The following is a 10,839-nucleotide window of genomic DNA, read 5'->3' on the forward strand; positions in this document are numbered from 1 at the left end:
GTGGAAATGTGCTTAGCGTCACGTCAGGGTCTGAGCGGACGTACGTACTTTTTCTTGTCGGAGTACTGCAGGTTTTTGGAAATGTAAGCTGTTCTTGCAGCACACTGTTCTAAATTAAAGAATTTGGACGATGACTGGTGATCTTTTATATGTCAATGGCATTAATTAGGAGTTGTTTACAAGACAGAGAGCTGAAACCATTCAGTTGCGCGCAAGTTCACGATCATTTGCGGTTCATGGATTTTACATCTGAAAGAGAGACGTACATGCGTTTTCTGTGCATACGTTCATTTTATGAATCACACGCACGCATATTTCAGAGATGATCGTAAGATCAAATTTAGGATGGCTTCTGCACAACATTTTATAAATGAGGCCCTATATATATCTTGCAATGCTACTTTGAAACTTGCCATTGCTAATTTATTTCACGTAATTGCAACTTTATTTCTCACAATTGCAAGTTTATGTATAGTAACTGGAAGCTTTGTAACTTGAAAAGTGACTTTATATCTTAAAATCATAACTTTGTTTCTCGTAATTGAGACTTTGCCCATCAATGATCCTTTATAGCTTGCAATTGCAACTTTTCTTTCATCTATGTATTTTAAACTTTATCTCACAATTTTTTTTATTATTTTTTTTTACAGGTGGAAAAAAATCTGTCTGGTTTGACCAGGGAGGAAGTTCAAATTTCTGAAAGTATCTCCATACAGCTCTTTTATTTCAAATAAGCAAGGAAAATCCATGCTCAAGCAAAGACAAATCATCTTAGCTTACAACATTGCATTGCCAACAATTACAACATGCTGTGTGCTTTTGATAAATAAACCTTGACATGACTTGAAAATCCTGTTTTCTGTGAAATGCCTCCCCTTCGAGTTTAACACACAGCATAAATTGCTCCAAATTCAAATATTCCTCATAAGTCCACAAACTAAATAATCTCAATTTGTTCCCTTGCCCTGCAGAGCAAAAACCGGTGAGGTCACAGCTTGTGGAGACATGGAGTTTTCAGTTACACAATCAGCATCATCTCTTATCATACTACATCTTCTGTTTGGGTTTCCACGAGCTACACATCACTGCTGCTTGTGTATCCCATTTGATTGCCATTCATGCTGCCACAATGACTGCATCTGCCTGTTTTTGGGGACACAGTGTTTTGACAACATTCCTAGGAGGAAATCTTCAAATAACACAAAACAATGGCATAATAAATATAATCATCTGAAACTCACGATTCCCATCAGTTATGCAGCTCAATCATATTATACAAAATTGAACTCCAAACTTTGAAGAGCTGCTTGAGAAAGTGAAACTGGAAGTTTATATGTTCCTGAATCAACATCCCAGCAAAATCGGGTACAATTGGATGTCTATTTGTGATCACATATACCTCTTTGTATTCGGGTACCAGAGCCTGTTCTTGGCCAGGCAAACTGGAGCTTGTCACAAACCGCTGTGTGTGTTTCCACTGACTTGAGACACAAACGATGAAGTAATGCTGCTTTGTGTTGTTTACCTGACTGTAACCAATGTGAAAACAAACACTGCACATCCTGTTGTTTGTGCAGGCAGTTATATTTAGTTTTTTCCAGTTCCAGAGTGATTCCAGCATTCAAGATCAGCAAGTTGTCAGGGTCAGAGTTGAACCAATCTTCCCGGACGAAAACCCGAAATTCATGTACTGGAATCACGCTGAGCGGTTCGGGAATTGGGACTAGCCCAGAACCCGCACCCCAACCATGTCTGTGGAAAACAGCCTTCAGGGTACCACTACTGTTATTGCACCCCCATTGGGTCATAGTTATACCTTAAGGCAGGGGTGTCCAAACTCAATCCTGGTGGGCCACTGTCCTGCAGAGTTTAGATCCAACTTGCCTCAACACACATGCCTGGAAGTTTCTAGTATGTCAAGCAAGACCTTGATTAGCTGTTTCAAATGGGTTTAATTGGGGTTGGAGCTAAACTCTGCAGGACAGTGGCCTTCCAGGAGCAGGAATGTACACCCCTGCATTAAGCTGTGAATTTGTACCATTGAGAGGTAGATCAGAGGTCTTCAATCCTACTCCTGGAGACCCACATTCCAGCAGAGTTTAGCCTAAACCCAAATCAAAAACACCTGAACTGAACTGGTCTTCAGGATCACAGGCAGGTGTGTTGAAGCAGGTTGGAAACTTTGCAGGACAATGGGTCTCCAAGAGCACAGTTGAAGACCTAGGTGTTAACTTGGATCCTGGAGGGCCACTGTCCTGCAGGGTTTAGCTCCAACCAACTCAAAAACACCTGCCTGGAAGTTTTTAGTGATTAGCTGGTTCAGGTCTGTTTAAGTAGGGTTGGAGCTAAACTCTGCAGGACAGTGGCCCTCCAGGAGCTAAGTTTGACATCCCTGACCTAGGTGGTACAAATGAACGTCTTAAAAGGTACAGCAGGTGCACATTTACGGCTACAGCCCCAGTGACAAGCTGTTGTACTGCTGAAGGTACACATTTTGGACACATTTTTCTGACAGTGTGGAACAGCACTGCAATCAACCAATTGGATTTTAGTTTTAAGTTTAATTTGGGGGGGCAGACCAATAATTTCGCTCTGATTTCATAGGTACACATGGCCGTAGCCAGCTATGAGGTCATGAGGTAAATGATCCAACTATTATAAGCGTTTTTGAACTGGTCTTTTCCACTTAATTTGACACTTTAGAAAGTTAATAAAGTAGGAAGTTGCAGTTTAGGGTCCGCATTTTCTTTATCTTATCTTATTTGCAAAATATTTGAAATTATTTAGGTTTATTATTATTATCATTTTTATTTTTTAATAGCAAAATCTGGCAACCCTGTATCCGCGGCACTTAAACTGACAGTAATCAAAAAAGCCCATGGACAGGTAATTGATGACAGGTTAGCACATTCGGTAAGGGAAAATTTTTTTTATATATATATCATGATATGATCTGTCAGAAACGTTATCAACGCTGCCAGAATTAGTAGCATTTAACACTAGTGCAGAGATCTGAACAAGTAGGTTACAGAAATATGCAAACATTAGCCATGAAGAAGTCTATGCTAAGTCATTCAGTATAGTAGTTAAATTTTCACAAATCATGCTATAAACATTCATAAGAGCACTAGACAACGTTATCAGCTATATAGCAATAATAAAAACTATAACAGCAATATGCATTGTTGCATGAATATTAAACAGCTGATAAAATTATCCACCCCTAACTATAGTAAAGTATTAAAGGTGGGGTAAGCGATTTTTCAAAAACGCTTTAGAAAACAAATTCGGGCCGACTAGCAAAACAAACTTGTAGTCAATCAGCAGTAAGGGGCGTGTCTACTCATGATGTGGAGGAGGGAGCGTTCAGTGTAAAGGGCGGACATTAGCCGAGCCGAGAGACAGAAAGATAGAGATGGCGGATAAAAAACAAAAGAGGAAAATGTCTGCAGAACAAACGAAGGCTTAAAGCAATAAGGCAAGAGGTAGGACCCGTGTAAATATAGAATCAGCTTTCCAGCACTGGAGAGAGACCTGCGATCGGATGCCGAGGTTGCTTTGTTTCTTCTCGATAGGTGAGTAACACAGTGTCTGTGCCGCAACAGCTAAAGTCTGTCTAGTACACTGGATGCAACAAAGCGACCGTTGAAAATCATTTGAAATCTGTGTCAATACGTCATAAATAGAACACAGCAGCAGTTTTCTGTTGGGGATTTGTCGTGTCATGCCGCGCCGCATCCAGTGTAGACCATAGATATGTATATATATCTATGGTGTAGACAGCATCACTGATTATAATGAGTTCCATAGTATTTTGTCGCACCGCGCCACTTGCATCTGGTGTACAGGTGCATCTCAATAAATTTGAATGTGGTGGAAAAGTTCATTTATTTCAGTAATTCAACTCAAATTGTGAAACTCGTGTATTAAATAAATTCAATGCACACAGACTGAAGTAGTTTAAGTCTTTGGTTCTTTTAATTGTGATGATTTTGGCTCACATTTTACCACCTCAGCAGTGCCACAAACTGATCACCTCCATGCCACGCCGAATTGAGGCAGTAATTAAAGAAAAAGGAGCCCCTACCAAGTATTGAGTACATGTACAGTAAATGAACATACTTTCCAGAAGGCCAACAATTCACTAAAAATGTTTTTTTTTACTGATCTTATGAAGTATTCTAATTTGTTGAGATGGGTTTTGGAATTGGTGGGTTTTGCTTTGTTTCACAGAGTTAATCGTTGCCAGGGTTGCGTACATCAACAAATTTTGATGCAATAAATAGGGTATGATTTAAAAATGATCATCCCTCCAAAACAGAGAAAACATCTTTCACAAACACCTCCAAATCCAGCTTATGTAACAGCCTCAAAGTTGGCCCACTTCAACCGCAGCTGTAATTATTGAATTGTCAGAAAAGTTGAAGAGGTTCCTCGGATTTCAGATTGTTATTTTGCATCCTGATGAAATCTAAATCCCAGTCAGCACAGTTGCATGTGTTTCCCTTGCTCGATGTACGCACACCTGTGCGAGGGTTTGTTCAGGGAGTTGGCAGAACGTTCTGTTACCTGGAGAAAGGAATGCTGAAAACGTTTCCATATCCAGCCGTATCTGAATGCTAACAGGTGTTGTGTAAACAGTGTAAGCAATGGCTAAGAGGCCTTTGCAAATATGTAATCGCTTGAAATGTATTTTGAAATTATGACATACTGTAATGGGATTTTTGGGAATATGGGAACATTTTGCATTCACTGTACAATTTGTGCATCCTCTTGTCATTGAGATATGACAAACAGTACTTCTGGTTTAATTTCTTGCTGGCACTTGGCACACATTGGCACTCACTTATTTGAGATTTTTAACCTTAACTGATTGTCATAAATTAAATTAGCAATGGAACAGGCGCGTCAAATATCTTCAGTGCAAAATTAGATTTTTGCAAACGCACTCAATCTTAAGTCTGACTCAAAAGTTCACAGAAAGGGCAGCAATTTGGCCACCCGTAGCGGCAACTTGAACCTACAGCCTTGCTGTACCAAATACACAGCCATCAATATCTGAAACAAATGAAGATACGTCAACTAAATTTACTTGAATTGGTACAATAAATTAGTGCATCGTTCTTTGAACAGATCGACTGAGATTTGGAAATACACTGGGTGAGAATGCTGACAAATTTAATTCAGATCAAGTATTTTACTAAAATCTAGCGTAGCGTTAGTTCTGGCAGGTCACATTAGTCAAGCTCGCATCAGCTGACTCTCAGCTGATCCCCATCAACCTATGGGAATACGACACCTATCTAAGCATTAATATATAAGGTCCCTCAGTATTATCAGCAGTTTTCGCATTGCTCAATAGCTAATTACCCTCCTCCATCCCCAACTCCTCCTCTGTCAGTCAGGATTCAGCCTTCTGATTCTCCTTTGAATCAGACTAATTCTAAAATGTGCACATAAAATTATTAAACTTTAACGATATCTGCAATACATTTATGTTGGTTCTGTTCTGTTTACCCGGGGGGGTTATCACTGTTCTCCCTGCTCTCATCCATGCTAGGCTGCATGGATGCGCAGGGAGTTCTTGCCTAGAACAGAACCATACCGCCAATCCAAACTGTATGCTAATTGTCAATCATCTTTGACGATAGTGGTCCTGACAGAAATACTAATTGTGTTCACTCTAATTAGTAGAGAGTAGATATTGTTACAGATGTGGACTGTTATATGAGGGTTACCTATATACAGAGACTAATGTTCAAAACTTTGGGATTGGTAATATATTTATGAAAGAAATATCTCATGCTCACCAAATCTATAATTATTTGATCAAGAAAATACAGTAAAAACAGTAATGTTGTTAAACTATGTTAAAATCTGTGATAAAAGCTGCATTTTCAGCTCAGCATCATTACTCCAGTCTTAATGCTGCTCATTATCGATGTTTAAAACTGTTTAATATTTTTGTATAACCATGATACTTTTTTTAGTCTTTTTTTAGCAAGGTCTTTACTCTCACCTTTGATGCATTTATTGCATCCTTGCAGGATAAAAGTAATAATTTATTTCCAAAAAAATGTTCTGTCTCTAAACTTTTGAAAGGTAAAGATTAGACACGTTTAAATGACTTTTTCTATTGTTTCAAATGCGTTTTCAAGTACATTCTAGCTTTGTATTTACTGTCGACGTGCTAGAGCACAGCAAGGTCTCACTTGTTGTCTAATAACTTTGCCCATCTAAATTTTTCACAACAAACTTGAAGTGAGCGCTTACATGTGCAACAAAATGCTGATAACTATCAGCTCATAAAAACTCATATTTACGTGAGATTTTGAAGGGATTGACACACAGAACATGCACACACTGAATAGACACCAATAAAACTGGGGGAATTAATCATATTAGTCAAGATATAGCATGACTAGGTGAAAGTCTCTCACACACAGCTAGCTTTATTGATGAAAAGCTAAAGATGAAGGGGCATTTCTCATTGACAATGAGAAGCAAACAGCAGCCAGACACAGAAAACCAGTTTGGGTGTACCTGGAGAAGGCAGGTGGTGAGCGAGGTGTTGGCCGTGGGTCATGACAAACGGATGGCTGTGGATGTATTGACGTACTCTCTGCTGAGGCCGGGCCAAGTCTACCCTGATTCCTGTGACGTGAGGTTCCGGGAGTGGAAACAATGTAGGGAGTGTTGTCCCACACGTCATTCTAATGATGGATGAGTGGGGGGTGAACTATAGACACACATATCATATATATATATATACGAAGTGCAAACAGCACTTCATTGTGGTACCAATTAGGATTTGGGGGTGGCAATAACTCATCAAACATTATTGATGACTAAAACTCTATCTATCTATCTATCTATCTATCCATCTATCAGAGTAATAGTTTTTTGCACTTTTGTTAACCCTTGTGTCACTTTGTGCCCAGACTGACAACAGACACAGGAATGCATCAGAACTTGAAGAGGACATGAACCGTTGCGGCTTTGCCTCACACGTGATAGATTAGCTTGTGAAAACAGAAAACAAAAAAAAGAACATGGTTAGTGTGTGTGGCAAAAAAATTCTTCAAATATCTGACAGACACATTGATCAGACGGGGCAACATCATTAGGGGGCCAACCAAACCCCAAACTACCAACCATTTCTCCTTGTATCAACACTGCACATCCATCCAGTAATGAGGCATTTCATTTGCTGGCACCATTACTGCGGTTGATTCGTGATCAGTTCACGTAACTGGAGATGGTAGTCGTAAGGTCCATAACCAAAGCAACAGTGATGATCTGTGTATGACAGGCATCTGTCTGAGTGGACGGGCCACGTAATGAGAGAGCTCTGTGCGCATGGTGATAAAGCCTTTGTGCTAATGACAGACTCCAGCTTTAAGCTACCACTCTCACCTGTAAGAGAAGCTCGCTGAAACCCAAGAACTCACATGCAGCGATCGACAGAGAGCTTTAAAATGTTATTGCAAATTATGCCATCACACATAAAATGTGTCAAACATACTGACTATTATCACTGGTTGGGAAATAACCATTATATTAAATTATATTAAAGAGATAGTTCACACAAAAATTTTAATTTGCTGTTAATTCACTCACCCTCAGGCCATCCAGGATGTAGGTGTCTTTTTTCTTCAGCAGAACAGTAAAGAAACATTTAGCTGATTCATAAAATGCAAGGCAGTGGCTACCGGCACTTTTAGAGTAAAAAAAAGCACATACAGGTGACACAAAACTAACTCCTCTGGCTTCTGACGATATATTGAGGTCTTATGAAGTTAAATGAATGGTCTCTGCAAGATTATTATTTGCAACATTATTACCTGTAGTCCAGAGCCTCAGGCAAACGGTCTGGAGAGATGTCCAGTTCACAAAAACGAATCATTCTTTTGAACCGGTTCTTTTTAGTGAAATAGTTGAACCAGTTCACCAAATCAGACTCAACCGTCTGAAACCGTTCATGACTCGAGCAGCAGAGATCTACAAGTTACTCAATCAAAACTCACTTTCAGATGCTTGACAGTCACTGAGACTCGAAATGAGCTGAAATAGTGGTGTATCTGATCCTATGATGATTCAGCGCACCAGTTCCTCCAACAGTCACTAAACTGAGGAAACAGTTCGAAACTCAGACTGAAGACCGATGAGCTGCTGACAAGCACATATGTGAACAAAGCACTTGAATGAAGGGGTGAAATTGATGTTTTTATTTGGTTTCTCATCATTTACGTAGACGGGTGAGTTGATTAAGACAACTGGCTTTAGAAATGTAAAACAGTTCATTGAGACGTACTGGCTGAAAGAACCAGTTTATGGAAAAGAATCGAATTTCCCTGCTCGTTGAGGCTAAATAATGTTCAGTTTCTTGCACAGACTGATCATTTTGCTTCATAAGACCTCAATGTATTGTCAGGAGCCACGGATATGTTTTTTTTATTTATTTTTTTTATTATTCCTTGATTTGCTTTTCATTTTTTCTTACTGTTCTACTGAAGAAAAAAGCCACATAAATCTTCGATGGGGTCCTGAGGGTAAGTAAATTCACAGCAAAAAAGTTTCATTTTTGGATGAATTGTCCCTTTAAAACATTGTCATTATTTTCTGCACATACACACCCTTTTAGTCAGTTTAGTCAGTTTATTATATTGTGTACCTTAAATTGTGGACAACAGTGTTATAACATATCTATTTAGACATGCTGTGCAGTCAAGCACACCTTTTTGTATTTTAGAGAGCTTCAAGTTAGTTTTTGGATCCCAGTAAGCATGCCAGATTGTGGTAGTCTGTCGCATCTTCCATGACCTAAATGTTTTTATTGTTAGATTATAAATTATTGTTAGATTATAAATACAGTCAAATCAGTAATATTGGGAAATGTATTATAATAAAAAAAAAACGTTTTCTATGTGAATATATCATAAAATGAAATTTATTCCTGTGATGTAAATCTGAATTTTCAGCATCATTACTCCAGTCTTCAGTGTCACACGATCCTTGAGAAATCAGTATGATATGCTGATTTGTTGCTCAAGAAATCACATGCTAATCATATTATGACTAACACCTATTCAGGAAAGCAGTTAGTACTTATTGTTAGATTTATTGTTTTTTTACATGTCCTTATTGTATATTTGTATAGTTGTATTTTATATTTAATCTGTATCTATCTGTATTTTTATGCTCCACTGTTAGTGTTATCTGTATGCACCAAGGGTCTGACAGTAACGCAACTTCAATTCTCTGTATGTATGCGCTGTACATGTGGAAGAATTGACAATAAAGCAGACTTTGACTTTGAATATTTAAAAAAAAAATCAGGTTGGTTATCTATTTTGCAGTATTTAATGCTGCATTCTTTTTACAGTCAGTTGTGGGATGACTAGTGAGGATTTTTTAATATCTCAGACTTCTGAACATCTAAATATGCTTCATTGCCTGATGGCTAGACCATGATGTACAAGGAAACAAATTGGCTATGTACTAAAATAGAAATGTAGGAAGTTATTGATGCATTGAATTTGATTAATAGTAAATCAAAATTGAGTTGGAAGACTTCAAGTCACGTTTTATTGTTGGAAAAGGGAAATTCAAGAGTCAAAGTCAATAGCAAGGAAAACCATTTATCGTCACACTCGAAGCCATTTTATTACAAGCATTTCTGCAAAAGTGCAACTATTTATCCATCTATCTGTTTTTTTCTGTCTCATGTAGATTTGCGGATATGCTGGAGCCTAGAGTCCACATACAGAGAAACAAGCTGGACGGATGACCAGTCTCCTAGTACTAACCAGGCCAAACCTTGCCTAGCTTCCAAGTTCAGACGTGCAATACAAATTATGTTTTTTGTCATTTAAAACCAAGGTAACACAAAATATAGTGTTATAAATATATATTAATATCTCTGCAAACATATCATCACAGTATGTGAAAATGATTTATTGTAACCAGCCATCAAACTGGTGATGTTCTGAATGACAGACATTTTTTTTTTTTTACGTTCCTCATCATTTTTGCTTTCCAGTGTGAAACTTGCCATTTGTGCACCTGTTAATTCTGTAAACATCAAAAGAATAACATGGACACAGTTGCACTGCATTTCTCCAAGTATAATGAATTTCCTCGAGTTATTTTCCGTTGTGCATTGCATTTATTTGTGTCCTTGAGCAGCACACAACAAACGCATAAACTCTGACCGCACAATAACATCTCAATCACCATCTATCAACTTTGTCCCTTCCAAACTGTCAAAACAGGAAGATGACAATTCCTTTTCACACGGCATAACCCTGAGCATTCATTGACAGCATACGATGACATTGTTTGAATCGACTTTAATATCTCTCCAAACGCCTCATTCCTCTGTCAGTGAGGGAATTCACTCATACACAATTAAAAGATTAGGCTGCGTGCCAAAGTGGGGAACACAAGGTGACAGCACATGAATCACACTGTCCGCCCTGAGGATGTTTGTTATCCGCTTCGAGAGCTGCTAAAAAGACCAAGATGAGAGAAGTTTGAGTCGGAGCCATTACGGTTAATCCGCGTGTTCAGTCAAACTCACGCACCCCCGCCCACAGCCTCATTTGACTTAATCAAGCCCCGCCCACCACATTAGCCCCACCTCCCAACCTCAGCTTTATCAGCACCAAAAGAACAACAGGTCTGAAACAACAGGCAACTGATTTGGTTTGATTTTTTCAACGACTGAAGTAAACATTGCTGCCCTACGATCTTTTTTTTTACCACTAACTCAATTCTACTCATTAAACCTTTTGACAAATTAAACATATTACTTGAATAACTAAATCAACCTGATTA

This window comes from Sinocyclocheilus grahami, unplaced genomic scaffold (genome assembly GCF_001515645.1).
Source record: "Sinocyclocheilus grahami isolate Dianchi unplaced genomic scaffold, SAMN03320097.WGS_v1.1 scaffold1108.1, whole genome shotgun sequence".
In the NCBI taxonomy this organism is placed as follows: domain Eukaryota; kingdom Metazoa; phylum Chordata; class Actinopteri; order Cypriniformes; family Cyprinidae; genus Sinocyclocheilus; species Sinocyclocheilus grahami.